Raw genomic sequence first — 26,537 nt, 5'->3', positions numbered from 1 at the left:
GAGGATCAAACCCAGTGCCTCACACGTGCCAGTCGAGTGCTCTACCACTGAGCTACAACCCTAGCTCTAGCTAACCACAGCTTTAATAAACAGATTTACGCACTGGTTGCCTTAATCTTGGGATAAGAATGTTGATGCCTTTTAGTTTTTCAGGGAGAGGTTTGGAACTCCAAAGAAGAAGTGAGAGGGCTTTACTTGGGACACTGATGTCCATCCTCAGCATACCTAATACTCCTCAGTTTATTCTGTTTTTCAGAAAAAGAAATCTTATTTTATTTTTCCCAGAGGTGAAATGCTAGTTGGTATTCCATGTATTTAAAAATGGCAGAAGAAGGCAGGAAGTGTAGGCAGATATCTGGTGCCATCCTGTGCTAGGCCCACTTTCAAACAACCCTTCCATTTTAGCCTCTCAGCTCCCTGCCCTTAGAGGCACCTGCAGACTGAGCCTGAAGCTTCCTTGGGTTTCTGCCATGGAGACTGATCTCTCCTACACTAACATCACTTCCTGCATATTCCATCTTGCACTGGCAATTCTCCTCCTGCTTTCCTTGGTGTTCTGAATTAATTCCCATGTTATCATTAGGCCTTAGAAAGGTAGGGAAGAAGAAGCTTTGTGCTGGGTCTTGAAGCTCCCAGAAGTTTCCTTGCAGGAATCTTTCATGTATTCAACCAGAGTTTGATTTGGCTATATTATCTTTAAAAGGTCACTTCTCTGTCTGCTCAATTGTTTTAAAGGACGTTCAGAACTAGCAGCTCAGACTACTATCTTTGGGTTTTCATCAGGGAGCATGGCTCTTAGAGTCTGTCATCCTCTGCCTACCAAAAGGCCAGGCAGGAGGGTGATATTTGAAGGAGGACATTTGTTTCAATTCTTTAACCTCTACTCTTGAAATAAGTTGGAACAATCATTGGCTTAGTCTTCCGCCATAGCTGCCTTGAATGAGTTGTGGTTTAGCATTATGACCTTCATTTTAACAAAACAACATAGTACTCTTATTAAGCCTGTTATTGTGATTATTTTAGGAAATTTTAAGAGACATTATCTGATATCTTCATCTTTCAAAGAGAGATTTTTCAAACAACTCATTGTTACAAAAACTTGACTTTTTTTCAAAACCCAAATACATTCCCTCCTTTCTGATAATGAGAATTGTGCAAATCATCGTAGAGTCATGTGCTGCACGCAGATGCTTTGATCAACAAGACAAACCGCATATGTGGTAGCTAGAAGATTCAGCCTCGTGTGTAGTGGGGCTATGCCACCTAGGTTTGTGTATGTGCACTCTGGTGTTCACTCAATAACATTGCCTAAGGATGTGTTTCTCAAAACACAACCCTGTCATTAAGCAACATGATGGCATTTTCCTTTATCATCTTTTTAAAGTTCTTTAGTCTTGATTTTATTCTCTAAAAACTCTGAAAGTGTCTCTAAGATCATGGGAATTCAGGGCTGTGGTTGTAGCTCAGTGGTAGAGAACTTGCCTGGCACATGTGAGTTACTGGGTTTGATCCTCAGCACCACATAAAAGTAAATAAATAAATAAATGTATTTTTCCATCTACAAATAATAATAATAATAATAATAATAATAATAATATAAATTGAGGTTGAACTGGGTTGGTAATTGACTTTATACTTCACCCAGCTGCAATTCTCAAATGGGACAGGATAAAGGTGTGCAGGGTGAAGAGTCAGGAAATGAGTGCTCTGTGATTATTTACGGCTTTCTTAATTTAATGTATGGTACAATTTTAAAATAATTTGTCTGTTTCTTACACATTTTATAAATGTAAACATAAATGAAAATACACATTAACTGGAAAGCTAATTGAGAATTTTGTGGCTTTTTTCAACCTTGCAATAATGTGGTCATGATTCCCAGATGATAAAAATTTTTGGACTCTACTTATAGTAAGATTTTACTGTATCTTCCCTTATTTATTAATTCTATAGGGTTAATAAAATGTACACACTATTTGTTGACAATGAACAGCATACATTTTATGTTATACATATTGTATATTGAATGGGTTATTTTATTATACACTTCGAAACTCCTGTACAAGATAATATAAATAACATGAATATGAAAATAAAGTAAATTTAAAAATTCAGTTGAGTACATTTTGGTATGTATCTATTTTGAATATAATATATTTGGTACTCATTTCCATAGAGAAAATACTTTTCTTCCTTTTAAAGATTTCTTTGAAGACATACAAAATAGCCTTACTATTTGTAGTGGATTGAAGAAGGAATCTGCAAAATTCATGTCCATTGGAACCTCAGAATATGATCTTGTTTAGAAATAAGATCTTTGCAAATGTAATTAGTTAAGATGAGGCCATACAGGATTAGGATGGGCCCCCAAATCCAATGATTGGTGACCTCGTAAGAAGGTCATGGGAAGACACAAAGACATGTATAAGGCGAATACCTCTAATGACAAAGGCAGGGATTAAAGTGATGCAGCTACAAGTTAAGGAAAACCAACGATTGCTGGCAACCTAGAAAAGGGGCTAGGAACAACAGAATCTCCTCTGAGCCTTTAGAAGGATTCTACTCTGCCAACACCTTTATTTTGATCTTCTGCCTCCTGAACTAGAATAGAGTAATTTTGTGTTGCCTTAAGCCATGGGGTTTCTGGTAATTTGTTACAGAGATCCTAGGCAACTGCCCTAGCTCAAATTTAAAACATCTCCTTCTGTGAATACTTATAAGTTGAGTATTTAGTGGAATTCCACAAATAACTGCCAGCTGATAACTTTCCAAATGAGAGTTAACTAACTCACTGGTACCTAGAGGAGCATTTCCACAGTAATCTTAAAGAAAACTTTAGATGAATAAAAGCCATTTTCCCCCTTCTTTTTCATAGAAAACTCACTGTGGATTAATATAAATGCTTTAGTGCAATTTAAAAGTTTTGATCACATGAATATTTTTATATGAATTATAGTCAAAGGAGATGACATAAATGAAGGTTATCAAATTTTATGCTGCAAAGAGATGCTACTCACAAGTAACTTAAAGAATTTTTTTTTTATTCTTCTGTCAAAACCCACAGCTGGTGCCCACATTGTGTTTTATTAATTAATCTTGGGAAGATATCAATAAGAAAGAAGTGTTCTGCAGTACTTATGAGAAAAAAAAACAGATTAAATGAATTTTCATGATTTTATAACATGGAGAAAAAAATATAAAAAATGAGAAATGCCACAGGAATAAATTAAAATTATTATTTTTAAAAAATACTTTTAGTTGTCAATGAACTTTTATTTTATTTATTATATGTGGTGATGAGAGTTGAACCAGATGCCTTAGACATGCTAGGCAAGTGCTCTACCACTGAGCTACAACCCCAGCCCCACAAAATTGTTATTTTTGTCAAACCATGGATGTATTTTATTCAGAATGAATTTGTGCAATTTGTATATTCATAGCTAAATATGTCATTGAGTCTGGGAAAAAAAAACACTTGGTTGAATAAATTACTTTTATAGAAAAAGGCCTACAACACGGTCCACAGGGGCTTACTCAAGCTGTCATTTTAATGTTGTGTCGCCCTCTACTGCTCACAGAGGCAAATTACAGTTAGCCCTTTTCTCTACCAAAGTTGATTTCTTTTCTACAGGTTAAAAAAAAGAAAAAATTTTTTTTTGTCCATTTGCTTAATCAACTACTTATATTCAAAAATAAATAATACTGGAAATTATAATACATAAAATCATGTGTTTATATCTCTGTGAACTCCTCAATGGTTAGGGACTCTTTGTTTTATCTTCATATCCCTGGCAGCCAACGTACTGCTTAGCATGGTATAGTACTCAATAAATGTTGGGTAAAGAAAATGCTGAGTCAATCTGTGCAATTATTCATGTCTTAATTTATCATTTTTATGAAATTCCCTATTATAAATATCATTACCATATATTTATAAAATTAGTAAAAAAATTCTAATATATTAATTCCATAAAGAATTAAAGTTATTTTAACGTTGACATAACTTACCATTTCAAACCCTTTATTTGTAGACATTTTCACTGTGGTTTAACATGGGTACTTTTGTGGCTATGTTATTCTGATTAGTCAATTGGAGATTTTTTGCTGGTTAGTTAGGATCAACTGTGGGAGGCAGAAAACCTGAAATACTAGTGACTTAAGGTCTGAGTTTATTTCTGTTACTCAAAAATCTATGTATGTCAGGTGTGACTTGAAGTTTCCATTGTCCACAGGATCCTGACTCCTTCTGTCTTATAGGTCTATCATGTATCAGCCATGTGTAGTAAGTGGCACGAGGAGGCACAGAGCCTCTGTGAGAGTGCATTAGGACATCTGTATGCCACATAAGAGTGGAGGTTGGCATATGGGTATTCTGACAGAAAGTGTGATGTAATGGTCTGTTACAACTGTATAAGATTGGTGTGCTCAATGCTTTTTTATTTTTTATTTAAAGACAGAGTCTCCATAAGTTGCTTTAGGACCTCACTATGCTGAGGCTAGCTTTAAACTTGTCATCCTTCTGCTTCAGCCTCCCAAGCTGCTGGGATTATAGGCATGTGTCAGGGCTGATGTGCTCAATTCTGAGCTACATGATGCCCAGTAAATTTGAGAAATTGATATTCTATAAATTCATAGTCCCAAATTGGTACTCATAGGGCCCAAATACCTTGTTTCTTTTGTAATACAGCCTTCTCATTCTTCACAGTAATGATCTTGAATCTCTCATTTCCTCAAATGTCTGATCTTCACATCCTGTCCTTCTGATACTTTCATCTTTCATTAATGATAGACTTCCTTATTTTCTCCCACTTCTTTCAAGGCTCTTTCTCCTTTAATAGAAGTACCAATTGCCATGATTTAGAAAGTACTTTTCTATGTGGTAGGCTGTATGTTTGTACATTTTTTTCAATGCAATCCTCACAACAAACTGGTCCATCAGAAATGGTGTGGATGAGGAAACTAAGACTCAGAGGATTTATAAAACCCAAGTATTCAAGTACAGGCAGATTGAATTTGAGTTTGAATTCTTAAATGCTTTACAGTGCTACTGCTGTTGCTTTCATCTAATATCTACATTTTGGAGTTGTCATAACTTGGTCTAGGATCCTATTCTCTTTTACAGCTTTAAAAACTATTTATATACCAAAATGACTTACACATTTATGTTTTCATCTCAAACCTATTTCTTTTTTTAAGTATTTTTTTAGTTGTTGATGGATCATTACTTTTTTATTTATATGTGGTGCTAACAATCGAACCCAGTGCCTCACACATGCTAGGGAAGCACTCTGCTAGTAAGCCACGACCCCAGCCCCCCAGCCCTTTATTTCTTGAGGTGTGCATGTAATTTATATGACTCATAGGTGCCTCAAATTTAGCATGTCTAAAATTGGACCCTTGATCTTATTATTCCCAATCTCAGAGATTGGCAATTCCATCTATATGGTGTCTCATGCCAGAAACCTGACAATTATTTTTGGTACCATTTTCTCCCTTCATCCAATCCCTCACAAAAATTTTTAATTCTACTTTTAAAATATGTCATGATCTGTCTGCTTCTCTCTCTCTCTTTTCCACTTCTATCTGCCACTATCATAGTTCAAGGTGACCACTCTTAGACTCTCCTAATTGATCTCACTTCTCTGGCCCTTGAATTTTTCTTCTATTCTTCATTCAGCAGTTAGAGGGATATTTTATACTGTGAATTAAATCATGATGCTTAAATCTCTCTCTCTTTTTGAGGATCTGGCGATTGAAACCAGGGACTGGCACATGCTAGGAAAGCAAACTACCAATGAGCTGTGCCCTCTAATTTTAATTTTTTTTAGGTTTTATTTTATAGACTGGGTCTTGCTAAGTTGCCAAGGTGGTCTTGAACTTGAGATCCTTCTGCCTTATCCTTTTGAGTAACTGGGATTAAAAGTATGTGCCACCACATTTAGCTTTCAGCTCAAACCTCTCAAATGGTTCCTGGAAAGCATGTCAAATTGTCTATTGTTCACTACTATTCTCCTTTCCTGCAGGCTAACTTGAAGGTAGGAGGGCCTGTCACTTGCTTTAGCTAATATAATGTGCACAGAAATTGTACATGCCACTATAGACAGAAGCTTTAAGAACTGAGCTTGCTTCTACATTTTCTTGTTCATTTTACTGTGGGTAGTAACCATGTTCCACATAATGGATACATTGGTCCCAGAATAAGGACAGTGACATCCCAAGTGCAGATCCCACTGCTAAACTATGAAGGACACATGTATGAATAAGATATTCATCTTTGTAAGCCACTGTGCTGGTGAATTGGCAAATTTATAATATTAAATTTTCTCTCATAACCACTACATCTTCATTTATTTAGATCTTTTTTATCAGTTTCTTTTCTTTCTTTTTTTTTCATTTTTTTTATTGTTGGTCGTTCAAAACATTACATAGTTCTTAATACATCATATTTCACAGTTTGATTCAAGTGGGTTATGAACTCCCAATTTTACCCCGTATACAGATTGCTGTATCACATCAGTTACCCTTCCATTGATTCACATATTGCCTTTCTAGTGTCTGATGTATTCTGCTGTCTGTCCTATTCTCTACTATCCCCCCTCCCCTCCCCTCCTCTCCCCTTTTCTCTCTCTACCCCCTCTACTGTAAATCATTTCTTCCACTTGTATTATCTTGTCTTACGCTGGAGAGGATGCCGGGAAAAGGGCACACTTGTTCATTGTTGGTGGGACTGCAAATTGGTGCAGCCAATTTGGAAAGCAGTATGGAGATTTCTTGGAAAGCTGGGAATGGAACCACCATTTGACCCAGATATTCCCCTTCTGGGTCTATTCCCTAAAGACCTAATAAGAGCATGCTACAGGGACACTGCTACATCGATGTTCATAGCAGCACAATTCACCATAGCAAGATTGTGGAACCAACATAGATGCCCTTCAATAGATGAATGGATAAAAAAATGTGGCATTTATACACAATGGAGTATTACTCTGCATTAAAAAATGACAAAATCATAGAATTTGGAGGGAAATGGATGGCATTAGAGCAGATTATGCTAAGTGAAGCTAGTCAATCTTTAAAAAACAATTGCCAAATGACTCCTTTGATATAAGGGGAGTAACCAAGGACAGGGTAGGGAGGAAGAGATTGAGAAGAAGATTAACATTAAACAGGGATGAGAGGTGGGAAGGAAAGGGAGTGAGAAGGGAAATCGCATGGAAATGGAAGGTGATCCTTAGATCTTTTTTTTTTTAACATGAGCACTTATTTATTGTAAAAGAAAAAAGCAATGTCAGTGCCAGGGGATGAGTGGCTATCATCCTCCTAGCACACAACAGCACAGTTGCAGGGGAGTTAGACCCTTGAGTTCTGGAGACATGGGGGTGCACCAGGGACAGCCGAGGCCAAACCACTTTCTAGATGTTCACCGGATCTTATACTTGTCCCACTTCTTTTCAGGGTCATAGGGCTCCCAGCAGATGGCAGGGAAGATGTGCTTGTTCTTCTCATACCAGCTCCTCAGAACCACTTTTCCTGCATGAGACTCATACTTCTCCACAGTGGCATCACTGAGTAGCCGCTCATCATCATGAACATCAAAGTTACAGAGTGGCCAATTCTTCCCACTGACCTTGGTAACGATGAAGTCACAGAAACTGTGATGATGGGGAATGATTAGTCCTCCTTGATGTACATGAGCTGCCCCACCCCTGCTGACCTGAGCTTACTGAAGTCTTCACGCAGGATCTCAAGTGCCTTCTGGAGGAACTGCTGCATTGTATTGCCCTTTTTCATTTTGACTGTCTGCTGGTGTCCAGAGCCAGCCCAGTAACTGAAGGTGATTTCAATCTCTTCACTCTTAACCTTCTCCTGCTTGGCTTCCCACTCCTGCTGCAGCTCTTCCTGGAGACGATTTTCCTCCTCCTCCCTGTCTTGGTCAGGCAAGAAGCTGGTGTCCACATCTGGGTTCTTCCACAATTTCGTTCTCTTTGTGGTGATCTCTTCCCTTTCCAGCTCCTCCTCATGCATGGCCACCTCCTCCTCCTCTTTGTCTCCCTCCTCTTCTTCCTCCAAGGTGAAGGGCAGGCTAGAGATCTTCTGCTTGGCCTCCTTCTGGCGTTCTTTTCTCGCAGCTTCTCCAGCTTTAGCTGCAGCTCCTTTGAGTGCTCCCTCTTGGCCAGCTGCTTCTCCTGCTCCTTCACCAGTGCTTCCTGTTAGGCTTTCATGTCATTCAGGGTCACAAGGCCGACGGTGCTGGACTTGAGCTCTGCCTTCACAGCATCCTAGTGTGCAGAGAACTTCTTGTCAATGTTGGATTTCATTATGTTCTCCTCTGTGACCCGCTGCTTCCTCTGCTCCATCTGCTCCCGCTGCTCTTCCCATTTCTTCATCAGATTTTTGGCGCGTCCTGCCTCACTTGGGGCGCCCTTGTACTGAGCCTTGGTGGCGGCAGAGGTGACGGCGGTGACAACAACTGTGACAGCAGCCCTGCTAAATCCTAGATTTTTTTTTTTAACAGAAGGGATCAATACTGAAAAATGTCCATTGGGAGATTTCTCAGTGAAAGCAGTTTCAGCAATGTGACAAAGGGCTACATCATGTTGCACATGATGTAGAGAAAGAGGAGGTGGCTTATAGCCGACGGGGGGGGGGGGGGGGGGGGGGTGGAACCAACAGCTCAAGATGTGTGTGTGTGTGGTGTGTGTGTGTGTGTTGAGGTAGAAACTACAGTTTACACATGGTAAATAGAGAAGACCTTGAAGGTGACATTTGAGCAGATCTGAAGGAGGTGACATGGAAGACTTGATGAATCCTGGGGGAGACCTTTCCAGACAAAGAAAATAGGAAGAGATAGGGGCTGAAGGGGGTTTGTAATAGAGTGAATGAGAAAGAGAATGATAGGAGGTGTGTGATTGAAGAGGTAACAGGCCAGATCACATAAGGTCTTGCAGGAAATTGTGAGGACTTGGACTTTTACTGATATATTATTGGATGGTTTTAAACAAGTGTGTGACATGATATAACTTAAGTTGTAACACCCTCACTCTGGCTGGTGTAGTGAGAGTAGCTAGTGTAAGGATGAAATCAAGGAGAGCAATTAGGACAGTTTTACATAATAGACAAAATTTGAGGGTGGCTTGTATTAGGATGGAAGAAGTAAGAACTGTTTGGATTATTGATATATTTTGAAATGGCGACAGGATTTACTTCTGGGTCATGTGTGTGATACAAAAGAGGGTAGTCAGGAGTTTTGATATGAGCCCTTAGAAGACTGGGGCTGCCATGTAGTGGGATGGACAAGATTGTGAGAGAAACTGGGTTAGGACAGAGTGCATATCAGAATCTAGTTTTGTTTTTGTTAAGTTTCAGATGCTAATCTGACATCTAAGTAAAAATGTCAAGTAGGCAACTTGAACTACTAGTCTGGAGTTCAAAGGAACACCCCAGCTAGAGATTTGTGAATTGTTACTTTCAGAAAGTCTTTAAAGCCATGAGGCTGGAGAGATAATCAGGGAGAGAATAAAGTATACTGAGTCCTAATATTTTCCAATGTTAAGAGACGGGAGATGGGCAGAATCAGTCAAAGTGACCCAGAAGGAGCAACTAGAGATAAAAGGGTAAACCAGTAGTTCTCTCTGTCAAATGACTCTGATAAGCTAAGACAAGGACAGGGGATAGACCACTGGATTTAGCCCTGTGGAAGCCATTGGTGGAGTAATGGTGGTAAGATCTTAGTGGGTTCAAAAATGGCAAGGAGAGATTGGAGACAAGGGAGGTAACTGTTGATGAAGTGTTGCTGCAAGGGCAGAGACAGAAACAGAGTGATAGTGGGGAAGGTGGGGATAAGAGTCTTTTTGTTTTTATTTATTTATCATGAGACTGCTTGAGCACTCATGTTTTGGGAAGAATTGGGATGACTTGGGGCCTGAGAATGAGTGTTAGGAATTGAACTGATGGCTTGAGGAGATGCTTTAGGATTAGCAATAATCCCTGAAAAAAAACGAGGATTTAAGTTGGCTGAGACAAAAATTTAAAACCAAAATTAGTAAAGCAATGTATCTTGCTGTCTTTCTTCAAATTCTTAATTTCATTTAGTTATTTGAGAAATTCTTTGATGGGAATTTTTTTTTGGACTGAGGTACTGAGGATTGAACCCAGGAGTGCTTAACCATTGAACTATATCTCCAGCCATTTTTTATGTTTTATTTAGAGACAAGGTCTCTCTGAGGCTGGCTTTGAACTAGTGATCCTCCTGCCTCAGTATTCCAATCCACTGGGATTATAGGCTTCTGCCATTGTGCCTTACTCTAATGGCAATTTTTACAATTCTTGAAATGGGCTTGAACAGTATCATCTCAATGGGAATTATAATTCCATGGCTATTCAGATTTCTTTTGACATTTTGGATATTAGATATTTTAGATCCATAAAAATAGAATTTGTCTTTTAAGATCTGCAACAACAAAGGGTATTTGTCAGCATAACTCCGTTGCCTGAGAGATTAGCAATGAAAAGAAGTTAAAAGATGAGGTTTTAAGCAGAAAGAAGGAGAAATGTTGAAGAAGAAGCACTGGCAGATTGGGATGTAATAATACAGACTTACATTTCTGCAGTTCTTTATAATTTATGGTGACAATATATATATCATCTCATTTAATACTTTGAATAGTTCCTTATTGTAGGAATTATCCCCACATAAATTGGAGTTTAGGGCTGTTAGGTGACCTCCCATATCAGAAAAGTAACAATGGACAGAGCTCTACTATAATCCAGATGTTCTGACTTGATGTCATTGTTGATGTTTTTGAAGTTTATGAATCACAATTTCTATTTGAGCATATTCTTTTTAAAAAAATGTACAGCATGGATCTTGATGGGTCAATGACAGTGGACTGGGATGAATGGAAGAAGAATTTCCTATTGAAATCTGTCAGAAATGTTGAGGAATTTGTTCATTACTGAAATCATTTTACTGTAAGTAGTCTCTTTTTACTATTTGTTTATTTTATGTCATGGGTCATGGGCATAAAAATGTAACACAGTCTGTAAAATTATATGTCAATGTGACCTGTGCCTTACATCATTGTGGGGATTACAGAAGTTAAAAAATAAAAAGCATTTAGAATAACAATTTTTTTGTTATTAAAAAATTTTGATGTTAAAAAATTGTCATGTTAAGCACCATACTTTCTTAGCTGTTATGATTACCAGTAGAAAATAAAGGACTTTAACTGAAACTGATATTTCAAAGCTGTGATGTCTGTTTTTTCTTCGTGAAATCTATTTCTTTCTTCAACACTTGAAATTTCTCTTAACATTCTATGTTGTAGCTGGGGGCTGTGGTGTACCTGTAATTGGGAGACTGAGGCAGGGGAAGCACAAGTTCTAGAACAGCCTGGGATTACAGGTGTGTGCCACTGTACCTGGATTGTCATTTATCTTAACAATCATACAAAGAAGGAATTAGTATTTTTTCTACTTCACATTTGAGGAAACTGAGGCCCAGAGAAGTTGTTCAGTTAGGATTAGGGAAGTCTGGATTTGATTCCATCTAATTCCTGGGCCCAGGTTCTTAATCAAAATCTATGTGACCAATCTTCTGGCCCCTCAAAAATTCCAAGTTATGATACATGTATAGCAGAACTTATTTTCTGCTTTAGGAACTACGTAGAAATGATCAGACTTCACCACTTCTACTGTAGGTCAAGATTTAAAAGAAAACTCTTTTAAATATGTATTATATATTTCATATTTATTTTGTTAAACTATAGTCTGACTGAAGATAACATAGCAATTCACTAGATCTTGAACTCTAAAGAGACTCTGAAATTATTGTCAATTAAATAGCTACTACCTCACTAGTAGTTTGTTTGAATTGAGTTTTGCTGTAGCTAAAAATATTTATGAGAATTTGAAAGATTATTTTTTATTCAATCTTAGACAAATAACTTTCAATTGAAAATATATTTAAAATTGGTAAAGATTATCCTAAACATGATAATATAGTTATTATTAATTTATAATTGACAATATAATGAGTTATTTAAAATTATACTGGTTGGTAGAGCACAATATTTGAGGAAAGATATGTACACCATTCCTTAGATCTTATGAGGAGATAAAACTTATGAGACCATCTAGTTGATATTTATTTTGTTTTAACAGGGAACTGATATAGGTGAAAGATGGACTTTTCAGGATATCATTGATGAGGAAAGAAAACCTGGCCAAATGTGGAAATACCTGTTGGCTGGGGGCATAGCTGCTACCTGTGCTCAAACATGTACAGGACCAATGGAATGTCTAAACATCCTAATGCAGGTGTGTTGCATGGCTCATGTGTATGTTTTTGAGTAACATGAATAATATGTGATGCTTTTCATAGAGAAGATTTTAGACAGATCAATACTAGTTTTTATACTCTCATATGCAAACTATTGCCAGTTATCTGGATTCATTTATTCAGTAGCTGCCAGGTGTTGAACTCATCTTGAGGTTACAAAAACCTAATAATATACTGTTTTTTTATGCATGCACAATTTTTATGGATGAAGATTGATATGTAAACAAATCATTGAACACAGTCTAATAATCTAGCACTAGTGTTCTAGGGAGGGGCAAAATTAGAAAGTCTCCCCTTCTATTGAAGGTGGGTGATGGACCTACACCATCTTTTGATTCATGGAGAGAATCAAAAATTGTGACATGAAGAAACAGAGGCTGGTCCAGGAGTTAAACTAACACTTTGTTCTCTCCCAGGAACCTGTAATTGGTTGTGGTCCCTTTGAATTAGGCCATGCCTTAAATTGATTGCCTGTGCCTTGGGGCCTACTTTCTATGGATCTAGTGATATAGCTATGGCAGGGGGTGAGGAGGGTTTCCACTCTTTCCATTGTTGTACTTAAGGCAGAAATTATGGGCCTCTAGCAACAACCACTACCTACTTTTACCTTTTTGAGCCACTGAGGAACACATTTCTCTCTAATTTTTACAGAAATAGAGATGAAGCAAGTGTGCTTGGTTGTAGATATTCTGAATTCGAAGCGGGGGAAAGGGGCTCAAGTCTTATTTTTTTCACTGTGCATATTTTGTCACCTATGTTCAGTCCTATAACTCATTGAATGAGAGAAGGGGGTGACTGATTTATAATGGGAATTGGCTTATGTGATTATAGAGGCTAAGAAGTTCTGTGATGTACTGTCTGCAAACTGGAGAACCAGGAGACCTGCTAGTGTCCAAATCCACAGGCCTGAGGACCATGGTTCAACTCTCAGTCCATGATCAAAGACTGTAGAATTGGGCTGAGGGGTGAGTCTACTGGTCTAAGTCTCTGAGTCCTGAGTGTCTGACAGCATGAAGACAAAAATGTCCCAGCTCAAGAAGATAGAATGAATTTGCTTTCCTCTACCTTCATGTTCATTAGCATCTCAATTCTTTTAGGTATACTAGAGGCCACTTTATATTGTTGTGTTTTAATTAATTGTAGTTTCCCAAATTGTAATTATTTTTTCTGGAATTAGTAATTCTGTTTATCTCAGTTGTTTTTTTTATGTTGTAATCCCCCTCTTCCCTAGATAAACAATGATTCTTTGTCATGCTTTCATAGTTAATAATGAAGCACTGGATATTTTAGGAAGCTGATATGGATTTTCTATAGAGTATAGATATGTTTTTCCCACAAAAGTTTTATATATATATATATATATATATATGAAGTATGCACATCCTGTGTTTTGGTCAGCTTTTTTTTTCTGCTATGACCAAAAGACCTGAAAAGAACAATTTTAGAGGAGGAAAAGTTTATGTGGAGCTCATGGTTTCAGAGGTCTTAGTCCATACACAGCCAGTTCCATTGCTCTGTGACCAAGGTAAGGCGGAACATCATGGCAAAAGTGTGCAGGAAAGCAGCTCAGGACAGGGCACCAAGAGGCACAGAAAGAGCTCTGCTCACCAAGGACAATATAAAGTCCAAAGGCCAAGGACCCAACTCCTTCAGCTATACCCTACCTTCTTACTGTTAGCACCCAGTTAATCCCCATCAGAAGATGAATGCACTGATTAGGTGAAGGCTCTCATAACCCAAGCATTTAACCTCTGAACTTTCTTGCATTATCTCACACATTAGCTTTTGGGGTACACCTCATATCTAAAACAACATCCTGTTTATGTTTTCTCCCTTATGAGGCAAAGAGTCCCAAGAAATGCCTGAATAAATTCCCTGTGGGTTATGTTCTTGAATATTCCACAGATGTTTTTGTAGTCTCATTGTTTCCTTTGCCAGTTTCTCTTTCCCTCTCTGTGTGGCAGGATCAAGGTTCTTCTTTCCATCACGTTTCTCAGACTTCTCACATTGAGACTAAGCCACCAAGGTCAAGTTATAGATACCTTCCAGAACTTGCCTTTTCTTATGGCTGTCAGTTTTTCCTTTATATATCATGAGGCCAAATGATAGTCACATAAAAAGATCACCACAGGAAAAAATAGCGGAACTATCTAGCTCAGCCTAGTCCACATTGCTAATCCATAGAATCACAAGCAAATAAAATGGTTGTTTCAAGCCACTAAATATTGTAGGGTAGTTTGTTATGCTTTGGTGGTTAATTGATATACCTTTTAATGTCACTCAAAGAATGTCACTTAAATTATGTTTTGACTTCACTCAATAGGAGGAGTGATTTTAAAAATTTTTAGTAATCCATATAAATTAGAGGCTAGCACAGAGGCTACAATACCAGTAAATGGACTTATGAAAATAACTTTTGTAGTGTACTGGTGGGTGGTGGGCTGTCATAGTCTCTGAAGAAAAATGGATACCTAGAATTTGCCTGTCAGAGTGCAAATGTCACCATCATGGGTGCATCTCCCCTGTCTTGGTTTAGATCTGTTCTGAATACAGATCCAGCAATGACATGAGAAGATAACTGGGCAGGAAGGAAGTATGTAGACTGGTTACTGGCCACCCAAGCAGGGACTCCTTCAATGTGGAACCCCCTGAAACTTCCTGGGGCTAGAGAAACTAGTGCAATAAGCAGTGTGTATGCAAGAGCTTCACTTAATGATTATGTACCACAAGTCCTTTTGTTGAATATTGGTTTTGAATGTTAATTGTATACTGGCTTTGTATATTGGCTCCCCTATGTAGATTTATTATATAATTAAAGCAAACACACTTATTATTGTTGCAATACAAAACATGTATTTCATTCTGAGTTTAAACACCTTTTTGTCTTCAATATAGAATTGGTGATTGTCTTTTAGCTACAATGGACAAGGCAAGATATTTTCATTTAGGTTCTTAGTTTTTTGTTCTTCATATTTTAGTCAGTTTTTCCTCCTTTCCTCTCACATATATATTGCAGGGATTTTGCTGATTTCCTCCACAATCACTAAGTATCCAAATGTCAGAGTGCAAGGTTTGGTGGCCTGCTCTAGCCCCTAGAAACAAATAGCTTTTTTTATTTTTTAAATAGAGCCTCTTTATTGGTACCTGTCAGCTCAGGTACAATGTATTCCCATAGCACAGGATGGCAAGGCTGCCTAGGTAAAGGGGCAGGCCCAGAGCCTAGCTTTCTTGGCACAGACACACAGAGAAATGAATAAATTATAGTTCTGACACTGGGACAATATAAAAGTTGATGTAAAATTCAAAATTCATAATTCAACATCAGCAAAGGGCATAAAAGCCCTAAGGAGCCACCCCTTAGCAACTGGCCTCAGGGTACATGGTGGGCTGAGATGGAGTGCAGTGCTCCAAAGCCCTGCAGGGGGATGTTCATACCAAGGCAAGCCCCTTGCCCTTTCTGGGCATCTAGTATCCCCTTCCTATATTATGGGCTGGGAATGGAGGCCACTTCCTTTTAGAGGGGAGAAAGTAGATCAGAGGGCAAGAAGCAGAGGGGCTGGGTGGGACAGGCATAAAGGGGTTTTGGTCACAACTGGCAGCCCAGCGCCTGCTTACACAGCCATCTCTGAACCAGGTGATTAATAGGATATCACAGGGCTTGCATCCACACCTGGTACACACCAAAACCCAGGCAGGACAGGATGCAGGACAAAAGGGACCCTGTCCCCAGCACTACCTACCAGCCAAAAAGGCACAGCTAAAGCTGCTTCAGTCTCCAAATAAATTATGGAAATAAATTACAGTCTTCACAGTCCAGAGGATCTAGCCACCCATAGGTCTAGTGAGTGTGTGGATGAAATGGGTTTGCACATGCGCCTGATTAAATTCCTCAAGGCCTCATTACAGCCTCCTTACAGCCTCCTTACAGCAGCCACAGGGGAACCCTGTGTGGTCCATCTGGCACTTGATACCTGCCAAGCTGCAGCTGCAGGTCTCAGGGTCACAGACCCTATTGCAGTTCTCACGGGATTGGTGCAGCGCCTGTACTTCCTGTTTCTACTTGAGGTGGATCCTTTGCACACCGCAGTCCACAGCAGAGCACTCCTCCCTGAGCTGGGTGGGGTTGTGGGAAGTTCACTTCTTCCAACCTGCCGCCTGCCACAGCCACTGCCAAGTCCTCTTCCACAGAGGCATCAATGATGGCATCCACTTTAAGTGGCAGGCCTGCCTCCCCCTCAGGTACTCCAGAGGCCAAAAGCTTCCATTACAGCATCTCCAGCTTCTCCTCTTTCAAACACTGGAGGAATGTCTCACACCAGGCCTGGACTTGTTCCTGAGCAAACTCACACAGGAGAAGTGGCGCAAGCGCTGTGGCGAGAGGCCATGCCCAGAGCACAGCCATCACGGCTGGGCACACTGGGGAAGCCCTGGAATCATGGGAAGTAGAAGATAGTGATCCCAGTGAAGGCAACATGGCCTGGGCAATCCCGAGGAGCTGGCTTCAAAATGGACCGAAGGGTAAAACTTTGGGAATCACAGAAATCCCATTCAGCTAGGGGCATGTGACCCCAGGGGCTCTGTTCACCTGAGACTGAAGAGCTTGGGGAGTGGGAAGGAGAGACACAGTCAGAGGAGGTGGAGGAGCAGAATGAGGAGGAGTCCTCCTCCAGCTGGTCAAACTTCCTCTTCAGCAGCCCAGTCACGGTTGCAGAGGTGCTCTAGGGCCTGGTGACAGAGGGCCTGAATCCTAGCACCTTTTAACAAATAGCTTTTCAATACCTCTTATTTAAAAACCAGTTCTGCGTCTTCTCTTTCTGGACTATATTTAATTTGTTTTCTTCTCCTGCTGTCTTTGCTCACATGCTGGATCACATTGTTCTGGGATTGATTTTTCTTCTGTAATGCTCAATATGTTCAATGTATAGAGCACATTCTCTGTCACTCTCTCAAAGCTAAACTGAATATCTTTTTTCCAATATGTGCCCTGGTCTGTTGGTCACAGATTTAGTTAGATTCCATCTTTTTTCCTCTGCTCACACAGACCATACTGATCACACTTGTTAAAGGTCTCACAGCCACTTGTTAGCTATTTTCTCAGACAGGGGAGATGCACCCATGATGGTGACATTTGCACTCTGACAGGCAAATTCTAGGTATCTATTTTTCTTCAGAGATTGTGGCAGCCCACTCCCCACCAGTACACTACAAAAGTTATTTTCATAAGGCCATTTACTGGTATTGTAGCCTCTATGCAATCCTCTAGTTTATATCGCAGTCACATTTATGGCGTGTTGGGCAGTGTCCCTAATCTAACATGTCTTTGGAAACTGCAGAATTAAACAAAATATACATGCTTCCTAAGGTATCTGATCACCAGAAGAGAATAGCAAGGCTTTCCCTACAGATGAAACATGCAACACTTTTTAGACTCTCAAAGTTCTTCAAATTGTATTATGATTCTTTAGAGTTCTTCTTTTCTTTTCAAAGGCCCAGAGTGTAGAAACAAAGAATGTGAAGATGGTGATCCATTTAATAGTGATGGTGAAAGAGGATGGCGTCATTTCTTTGTGGAGAGGAAATGGTATGGAGCTCTCAAGATTGCTCCTGAGACAGCTGTTAAGGTCTTGTCATATGAATAGGTAAAGCCATATGCCCCAGACATTCATTAACAAAGAAAAGTGATTACATTGTATTTTTTAAAGAATCATATTATTACAAAACAAAGGGAAAGTTGTTAATGGCTATATGGTAATATTATTATAATGTCATTATTATAACATCATTATTTTATTTTGTAAAAAAATTATTCTAATTAATTATACATGACAGTAGAATGCATTTGAATGCATTGTACACAAATGGAGTACTTCGCATTTCTGTGGCTGTATATGGTGTAGCGTCACACTGGTAGTGTAATCATACATGTATATAGGGTAATAATGTCTCATTCCACCATCCTTCCCACCTCCAAACTCCCTCCCCTCCCCTCTTCTCACACCCCTCTGCCCAATCCAAAGTTCCTTCATTCTTCCTTCCACCCCCCCACCCCCATTATGGATCAGCATCTGCTTATCAGAGAAACCTTTCGGCCTTTATTTTTTTGGGGTTATTTTCTTATAAATACTGTTTTTAAAAGACCTTCTTTTTGGTCAATATTTACTAAATATAAGTTTAGGTAATTTGAGACTTTACAGAGAAACTTTACAAGAGTATACTAAAGTTCACTGAATTCTACAGGAATGTCAGTGAATCAAGGGAGATAAAATGAAGTAGTGGGCAGAGTAAAAACTTTAGAGGCAACAGATTTGTATTTTAATTTTAGCTTGGCATGTTCTAACTACGTGCCCTTGGAAAAGTTTCCACACTCTGAACTTCAGTTGTCTCATCCACAATATGTGGAAACTCTCTGTCAAGTGGCCTGACATACAGGAAGCACTCAGTAAATGGTGGTCCTAGTATTACATTCAGCATAGTACAGGATACTGTCTGAGGAGGACACAGAGGGACCCAAACTTGTTGAGGGAAGGCTTCCTTGAGGAGGTTATGTTTACATGAAAAGCCAAAGAATAAGTGGAAAATTTCATTAAAACTCAGAAAATGGAATGTTCCAGGTAGAGGGAGAAACATGTCCAAAGCTCTGAAAGTAAAAAAAAAAAAAAAAAAAAAACAAAAAAAAAAAAACAAGTTATGTTTGAGATACTGAAAGAAACACAGTGTGGCTAGAGTGGAGAGAGTGGTTAAAAAATGACATTGAAGAGGTGGGCAGGCAAAGTAAGGAAGGGGCAAGGTGTATGCAAGGAGGTAAATTAGGGTGGTATGATGGAGCCCAGGAGGGAGATGACAGTGAGGCCAGTGGAAATAGATCAGTGGAAAGATTGAATATATTTAGGGAATAGAGAAGATAAGGTTTATCTATATTATGCAATATATATATTTTTTGTTTTGGAATGTAAGCTAGAAAGGGAAATTTCTAGTTTGTTCATCAGTGACTATTTGTCTGTTTATTGTAATAAGGAAGATCTAGGAAGACACATCCCTCCACAGGGCACCATTAACAATGTATGTACTTTTTATTTTTGTTATCACTTAAAAAGATCACAATATCTATCTATCTGTCTGTCTATCTATCTATCTATCTTTTTATCTTGGAGAAAGTGGGGAATTTGTGTATCCAATTTGGAGCCTGTTGAGTTTGAAGTCCCTTTATCAGTGAGAAATATTTAGGTTACAGAAAGTGGCTTACATCATAAAGGAAATAATTTTCTGATATTTTTGGAAGGCCCCTAAATGAGGAAGACATTTGATGAGACTTGGTTTAGGGGTTCAAGAGTGTCACCAAAGACTCCATTGCCTCCTATCTGCTCTCTGGCATTGACTGCCTGTCTTATCCTCCCAATTTTTCCCCTTTGTGGTTTAAAAATGTCAGCAGGAAGCTTCCAGGGATTTATGTGTCCTTGTTCATGTGAAGCAGAAGACAGCTGACTCCTTATAGTTCTCCAGGAAGACTTTCCTTTATCTTTTTTCTTTCTGAGTGCTGGGGTTGGAACCCAGGGCTTTGAGCAGGCTAGGCAAGCACTTTACCACTGAGCTACATACGCTCCTGTACCTCCAAAGACTTTTAAGAAATGTTCCACCCAAATTTCCTTGGGTCTTAATGGTCCAGACTATGTCAGATGTCCATCCTTGAACTAATCACTATGTCTGAATGATAGGATGCACTGATTGTCTTGGAACAAGAAGTTAAAATAAAGACCCCAGAGGCCAAGGAAGTATTCTGCTGAAATTTAATTCTGTAAGGAAAAATTGATCAGTAAAGGTTTAATAATAATTACCATTTCTTCAGTTTCTATGTGGTAAGCACTTACACATAAAGTATTATTGCAATCAATCTTCACAATAGTTTCAGAAAATAGGAACTGCTAGTGTACTAGTGACCAGAATAGTGAAGACATTTGCCTTCATTTTCCAAGTGAATAAACTGAATTACAGAAATATTAAGTAATTTGCCAGGTATAGTGGTGCACACCTATAATCCTAGCTACTTGGGAGAATGAAGTAGGAGGATCATGATTTCAGGGCCATCCTGGGCAACTTAAGTGAGACCCTGCATCAAAATAAAAATTAAGAAGGGTTGAGTACATAGCTTAATATAGAGTGCTTCTGGGTTATAGCCACAGGAAATCAGAAAGAAAGAGGAGGAGGTGGAGGAGGAGGAAAGAAAAGTTAGGTAATTTGTCCTGGAATACTAAGTGAGCAAACCAAGAAACCTGTTTTATTTATCATGTTATGGTGAAACCAGACTTTTGAAATGAAATGATTTTCTGCCTCTACTGGCAGGTGAGTCTGGAGTTTTTCTAACCTCTGCCCATAGGTTGCAGGCCTATGCAGGTGAGAAGTGTTGCAGCTCTTAATGGTGGGCTGTTCCCTCCAGGGTTGCAGCAGACCCCAGCAGCTCGCCATCAATTTCTCCTTCTTTCTGGGTTCTTGTCTCCTGAATTCAAAGAATGAAATTCACAGACCAGGATGACTGCCTGTAAGAGCAGGATTTATTGAAGAATAGAAACAGGAACAGAATTCTGGCAATACGAGAGGGGACCCGACAGCAGGTTTTCTCCATCTGACTGCTAATTTAAGGGTTTGTATAGAATTTGGGTCACTGTTATTGGTCCAAACTTATACTAATTAGAGATTGGAAAAAGTAGCAATGTTATTGGCCCACATTTATGCTAATTAGGGTTTAGAAACCTACTAATGTTATTGGTCAATTCTTGAATCCAACTTCCATTCAGATCTGCCCCACTTCCATTTTCTCTTCACAGGTCAGGAAGTGGAGGTCGAGGTCATGGGATGGGGGTTGCAGCACTGTGTGGAGCTGGCTTCTGCAGCAGTCCTCCATACCAGGCCTGGTGGGAGAAGGATGATAGGTCAGAGCACCTTGGCTCACGGGGCCTGTATGGGGGAGGGAGGTCCATGGGGTTGAAGGCTGTGTTTACCACCCTTCCTGCAACCTACCTGGGCTGCCACTCTGCTGCTCCACTGCTCTGCTGCTGCTTCTAGGCAGGGACTCGTAGGCTGGCTACAGGGCTTGGCAGATGGGAATTCAGGTCAATGGTGCCTCATTAAAATTTGACACAGTTGGGCTGGGAATATAGCTCAGTGGCAAAGCACTTTGCCTAGTATATTATGAGGCCATGGGTTTCTTTCCCAGAACCAGAAAAAGAAAAAAAACTGGACACAGTTGTTATCAGAACTTATTGCATAAGATTGTCAGTTTCCATCTGAATGGTTTCTATTCTCATTAACTTATTAGATGTCTGCTGTATAACAAGATCACATTCTAGGTAAAAAAAAAAACTATAAGATGAAGTTTCTACTGTTAAGATTTGTAAATCTTATTGAATGTATATAATTTTATATAGGTACTGGGTGATGTGCATTATAGTTTTTAACTATAAATATCCAGGTATGTATTGATAGTGAATAAATTTTATGGTCTTTGAGATTTCTGAATACTGATACAGTTTTGACCTTTTGTTTATGCAGTATAAGATGTTTCTTTTTAGGGAAGGAGTCATGTTTGACATTGCTGAGAAACTTTTTCTCTGCATGTTTGGTTGGTGCTACATCACTATCTTTTATTTACCCCTTGGTGTAAGTACTATAGAAAAAAATATGATTTAATTGATGTCTTTAATGAAAATTATATCTGAGTTTTTTCAGTGAACTCCTCACAAGGAAACTCAGAATATGCTTTTATCATTAGCAGTAATTATACAGAGTAGGGAAGATCAATTGCTAGGGATGTATCTCCAGAGCCATGACATCTAAGCAGGCATTTCTGTTGCTGTTTTTGTTTTTCACATTTTCCTTCCAAAGGAACTTAAAATTGTGCTCCCCATTCCCTGCTGAAAAAAATCAAGGTGGGATTTTGGAAGAAACCAGAATTACAATATTGACTCTTTTCATCTAGGAAAGAGCAATTTCTCTTTTTATCTCTCTTCTATTATATTCTTTGATAAAGTTATACTAAATTAAAATGGATAAGACTGCAGGTAGAGCAGATTGAGAAAGAAGAGCCAAAGTTCAGTTTTGAAAATATTGATTGAATAAAAATGTTCATTGACTTTTAAGGCAAGCATTAAAGCAAAATACCTCAATGTTCGTGGCCATTCACAAGGGGTGTGTGTGTGTGTGTGTGTGTGTGTGTGTGTGTGTGTGTGTGTGTGTGTAAAATCCAACTATGATATGGGGGTTATAATAGCATCTTTTTGGTTCTTTCTTTTGGTTTTTTTTTTTTGGGGGGGGGGTCTTTGGGTCAGTACCTGTAGCTATACCCTTACATTATTTAGTTAGAAGAAATATAATTGAATTCAGACAGGCACTATTTTATGCAAAGTTCAACTCAGAAATTTGGTAAAAGATTTTAAGTACTATACTTGTAAAATATTTTTATGTGAAGCTCAAATATCCTTAGGAACAGTAGGAAATATTTAGACACACTGCCATTGAAAATATAGCTTGACCTAAAATGCTATTTTCTTTTACATCCTTTAATAATAAATGAACTCTTATAGTACACAATTTAAATTTAATTTAGCACAGAATGCTCTGGGTTGGAGAGTTGATCAGTGACTTTATAACATTATTTTCTATCACATTCAGGTTTAAATACTAATTTGACCATAGGTAAAACTGGACAATACTCTGGGATGTTGGATTGTGCCAGGAATAGTTGGAAACTTGAAAAATCTGGAGGCTTCTACAGAGGCCCTGTAACTAGTCTTCTTGCTGTCATACCAAATGCAGGTGTAGATATTACGGCTAATGAGGTGAGTGGGTTTCCATGATGGAGTGACATTAGAATTATTTGGTCTGAAAACATAATACAAGTTATAAACTTTTACCAAATCATACATTTAAGTCAGAGTTAATCAAAAATAAGATTTTCATAGTCTATTTTCCTGGCTTCTCTCTTCCTCAGGAATATATGCTAATTTCCTAAAAGTGTTGATCTCAGCCTTTCTTCTCTCCCTGCACATCACTGCTCCCCCTTGGTGACTCTATCTATTGCTGTCTTTCAATACCATACACTTAGAGATTTGGACTTTTAACTCCATTTCTAATTGGCCAGATCACCAGAGATATTAAATGACATTGACTTGCTTTCTTTCTATCATCAGAAGTCTGTTTGACTTGTTGTCACTTTTGTTCTGAATTTCCTTGTGCATAATAATGACTATCTACTACAAATCAATTATAACCACTTGATTCTAAAAAAAAAAAACCAGAAAAGTAAGGGATGAATGTCATCTTATTTTGGAGTGCGAAGGGATGCAAAATGATAATGACCTGTTTTCTATGTTGGTAGGGTCTAGAGTTCATAATTCTCTCTAGCTGATTCTGACAAACTATTGAGCATGGCCTTCCTTATCCAGCTTCCTCCCTTTTTGGTAATCCTGAGTACCTCCCACTGTGGCAGACATTTTGATTTTTTTACTAGTGATTGGGGTAGTGGGTAGCATCATGTACTCTACTTTAGAATGAGGGATTCAGACACCTGGAGTTTCTATGGCAACATTTAGTTTAACTTCTCTAGGCTTGGTTTATCTCACCTTAAAAAGGCGGATTTATTCATTCATTAAATAGTTATTGTTGCAAGCACCAGGCTCTGTTTTAGGTGCACCAAACAATAATGCAAAATAAAATAAAATAAAACAACAACAACAACAACAAAATAGACATTGCCCTTGAGAATCTTGTATTATTTTATTTGGAGACAAATGATAACCATTTGAAACATGTTAATGATAAGAGCTATGGAGAAAAAAACAAGGAACTGAAGGAGGATGGATAGTACTAGAGACTTGAAATTTTAGAGGATGGTTCAGGAGGATCTTTTAGAAGCTGACTTTTGAAGGTGTGAAGGAAGTGAGGATCAAGACATGTATGTATCTACAAGGAGAACATTCAGGGTGAGAGCATATGCAGCAGGAATGAAGAGAGCCCGAAGGGACTACGGGGAATGGGGTAAGAGATCAAGTGGGAGGCTTGATGTAGCAGGGCCTTGTCCATCATAGAAAGGCATTTAATTTTTACCCTAGGTAAAATGGAAAGCTGTTAGAGGGTTTGGAGCAGAGAAGTGTCATATAGGACAAGTTGTTTTTTTTTCAAAGTAACAGCTTTATTGAAGTATAATTCACAAAATTTTATCACATGAATAAAGCACTTTTTCATTAATCAGTTGATGAACATTTGGGCTATTTGCCTTCTGGCTACTATGAATAATAGTGCTATGAAATATAAGAACAGGTTTTTGGTGGAACATATTTTCTTTCTTTGGCTATACGTCTAAAAGCAGAATTGCTGTGTCAATTGATAATTCTAAGTTTAATTTTTTAGCCTTTTTTAAAATATTTTTTTAGTTGTAGGTAGACACAACATCTTTATTTTTATTTATTTATTTTTTTATGTGGTGCTGAGGATCGCACCCAGGGCCTCACACATTTGAGGCAAGCATTCTACCAGTGAGCTACAACCACAGCCTTTTGGAAAAAAGGTCAGACTGTTTTCCAAAGAGGCCACCTGAATTTACATCCATATCCTAGAAAACACTTGTTACTATATATTTGAGTATAGTTATTTTAGATGATACTAGTTTAATTGGTGTATCTTTTAAGTGCTGGGTTGTTAGATTTTTGTACATATTAGATACAAATCTTATATCAGATTGTTTAAAATGTTTTCTCCCTTCCATTTCTGCTTCTTTTTTCTTTACTTTTCTCTATGGTGTCCTTTGAAACAAATGATTTTAATTTGGATAAAGTCTAATTTATCTATTTTTTTTACATGTGTTTTTGGTGTCATATCTAAGAAACAACTAAGGTCACAGAGGATTAATTTCTATGTTTTCTTATAAGACTCTGATAGTTAAGAGTTCTTACATTTAGGTTTATAATCTTTTTTTAATTAATTTTTGAATATGGTGATAAGCTGGAGTTCAGTTTCATTCTTTGCAAGTGAATAGTCAGTTGTTCCAACACCATTTGTTGAGAAGACTGTTTTCTCTCCCTTTTGCCAAAAATAAATCGATCATAAATGTAAGGGTTTATTTCTGGACTTTTGAGTCTATTCCATTGATTTGTATTTCTGTTCTTAGGCCAGCACCATTCTTCCTTGATTCCTGAGCTTGGTAGTTATATTTTGAAATCAGGAAGTGTGAGTCTTCCAATCTTGTTCTTTTCTCAGGATTATTTGGCTATTCTGGCTTCCTTGAATGTGAACTTTAGGATCATATGATGTTAATTTTACAAAAATAGAGAAAGTATGAAATAATGGTCTTGATATGCTGGGAGAGTAAGGGAATGTGATATAATTCCAGGGAAAAATGAAAGTCTACTTAAGATGTGATAATCATAAATTTTAAATGAAACCAGTAAGCTTGGGTCTGGATTTTTTTCAGCCATGTTTAGCTGAATGGGAGCAGGCATAGAGAAAGCAGAGTTGATTTTAAACAGGTTTTTCTGTTATGCTAACATGATAAAGAGAGAAAAAATAGACAAGGGAATTATAGGATAATAATAGAATTATTATGTCATGGAGGTTTTATGAATATAATTAATATGTGTAAAATGGTCAGATCTTCCCAATCCTATGGAAAGCTCTCTATATTATGTGAAATATCATCATTATTTTCAATTATGTGTCAGAGATAACTTTCCTTTTGCTGAGGCTTGTTGTTCTACCTTGACTCTTGATCCAGGTCTTCGCTCCATCAGTGTTCTCTTATCTCAGTTTGGCTATCACCTTCAGGTCTATTTCAACATAAAACAACAACTAAATATAGCAAAACACAAATCTTCTTTTTAACTGTTCTATCACTAGAGACTACTATTGCTGGTGGAAATGTAAAACAATGCAGCCATTCTAGATAACATTATGAATTTCTCATTCATGTATTTCTAAAGGATATGAAATATATTTTATTATCTATACTTTATTTCCTCACTTTTATGCTTTCCTTAAATGATTATAGTCTATTTTCTAGTCCCTGACTTGCAGTTCAAAGTTAACTAAAAATCCCAAGTGAATTTGACAATTAGTCAAGTTTGGGAAATATTGAATGAAGAAATCCTTAAAAGCAATGTATGTGTTTGTTAGGCCTGCCATAGCAAAATGCTCATTGTAGATGGTTTAAACA

The 26,537-nt window shown here is 38.1% G+C and overlaps 1 pseudogene; it reads right to left on the bottom strand.

Moving 5' to 3' along the window:
* Window positions 1–7,393: 7,393 nt before the first annotated feature.
* On the bottom strand, window positions 7,394–16,742 carry LOC144368603 (protein FAM50A pseudogene; annotated as a pseudogene).
* Window positions 16,743–26,537: the final 9,795 nt, after the last annotated feature.

This window comes from Ictidomys tridecemlineatus, chromosome 11 (genome assembly GCF_052094955.1).
Source record: "Ictidomys tridecemlineatus isolate mIctTri1 chromosome 11, mIctTri1.hap1, whole genome shotgun sequence".
NCBI lineage: Eukaryota > Metazoa > Chordata > Mammalia > Rodentia > Sciuridae > Ictidomys > Ictidomys tridecemlineatus.
Note: the sequence above shows the minus strand (reverse complement) of the source record. Positions and strands in the feature narration are given on the sequence as shown.